Here is a 2,057-nt window from a genome sequence, read left to right on the forward strand (position 1 = left end):
CATTCCCACCAACAATGAAGGAATGTTCCTCTTTCTCCATATCCTTGCCAGCATGTGATGTCACTTGAATTTTTTTATGGTAATTTAATATTTTTTTTATTTTTTAATATATTTTATTGATTTATTCATATTACATCTCAAATGTTACCCCATCCCTTATATCCTCCCATTCCTCCCTCCCTCCCATTTTCCCCTTACTCCCCTCTCCTATGACTGAGGGGGACCTCCTCCACCTGTATATGCTCATAGGGTATCAGATCTCTTCTTGGTAGCCTGCTATCCTTCCTCTGAGTGCCACCAGGCCTCCCCATCCAGGGAACGTGGTCAAATATGAGGCACCAGAGTACGCGTGAAAGTCAGACCCCACTCTCCACTCAACTGTGGAGAATGTCCTGTCCATTGGCTAGATCTGGATAGGGGTTCGAACTAACATGGGATCATAGGGCTCAGAAACATTTAACCACCAACCAAAAACCATGTATGGACTGGTCCTAGACCCACTGCACATATGTAGCACATGTGCAGCTTGGTCTTAGTGTAGATACCCTAACAACTGGAGTGGGGCTTTCTCTGACTCTGATGCCTCCTTTTTGATTCTGTACCTCTAATTGGGGTCCCTTGTCTGGTCTCAGTGGAAGAGGATGGACTTAGTTTTGCAGTGACTTAATGTGCTAGAGGGGATTGGTACCCATGGAGAGTTTTCCCCTTCTCTGAGAGGAAGGAGACGTAAGAGTTGGGGAGATGGTGTGTGGTGCAGCAACTGGGAAGAATGGAGAGGGGCTGAAATCAGCAAATGAAGTGCATAAGTAAGTAAATTTTTAAAAGAATACGTGCAGTCACTTGAATTTTTGATCTTAGCCATTCTGATCGATGTAAGATGGAATCTCAGGGTTGTTTTGATTTGCATTTCTTTGATGACTAAAGATGTGAGCATTTCTTTAAGTGTTTCTCAGCCATTTGATATTCCTCTGTTGAGAATTCTCTGTTTAGTTCCGAGCCCCATTTCTCAATTGGGTTATTTGGTTTGGTGGTGTTTAATTTCCTGAGTTCTTTCTATATTTTGGATATTAGACCTTTGTCAGATGTAGGGTTGGTGAATTATTATCCCCTCATTTGTATCTTCCTGTTCCCACCCTCCCTCTCTCTACAGCCCTATTCCCCTCCCCTAGATCTCTGACAGAAGGTAACCTCCTCCCCCACCATATGACCACAGCCTATCAGGTCTCATCCATGTAGCCTGCTTCCCCTTCTTCTGTGTGTCCACCATGCCTCCCCACCAAGGGGAAGTGCTCAAATTGGGGACACCAGAGTTCATGTCAGAGGCAGTCCCCACTCTCCCCATAATCATGGGCTCTGAACAGGAGATGTAGATTTACTGCATGCATTGCCTTTGGTTGGTGCAACAGTTTGTGCAGACCCCCCTGTGTCCAGATCCACCAGCCTTGATAGTCTCCTTGTGGGGCTCCTGAACCCTCTGGGTCCTTCTATCCCCCCATTTTTCTGTACCACTCTGTGTTTCAGCCGTAGTCCAGCAATGAGTTCCAGCATCTGTCCCTATCCCCCATTGGGTGGAGTCTCATAGAAGACATATGTGTTCAGCTAATTTCCACTTATAAGTAAGTATATACCATGCATGTCTTTCTGAGGCTGGGTTACCTCACTCAGAATGATTTTCTAATTCCATCCATTTGCCTGCAAATTTCAAATTTTCCTTGTTTTTTATAGCTGAACTCGCTTTGACAGCACATATACTAAAATTGGAATGATACAGAGATTAGCATAGCCCCTGCACATGGAAGAGAACATTTCTTAACCTATTAAAGGCTTCATATGATCAACCTATACAATATCATATTAAATGTAGAAAACCTGAAGCATTCCCACTAAAACTGAAAACTAGACAAGGTTTCCACTCCTTCCACTCTGATTCAATTTACTATTCCAATTCCTAGCTAGAGCAACAAAATAAGAGAAAATATAAGAGATATAAGTAGGAAAGGAAGAAACAAATATATTTGCAGATGACATCACTTTTAAGAGACCCTAACGATGACAGC

General features: G+C 43.2%; 1 pseudogene; it reads left to right on the forward strand.

Moving 5' to 3' along the window:
• The first annotated feature begins 1,731 nt into the window (after positions 1–1,731).
• Positions 1,732–1,831, forward strand: LOC127184499 (uncharacterized; annotated as a pseudogene).
• Positions 1,832–2,057: the final 226 nt, after the last annotated feature.

This window comes from Acomys russatus, chromosome 32, assembly GCF_903995435.1.
Source record: "Acomys russatus chromosome 32, mAcoRus1.1, whole genome shotgun sequence".
Taxonomy (NCBI): Eukaryota; Metazoa; Chordata; class Mammalia; order Rodentia; family Muridae; genus Acomys; species Acomys russatus.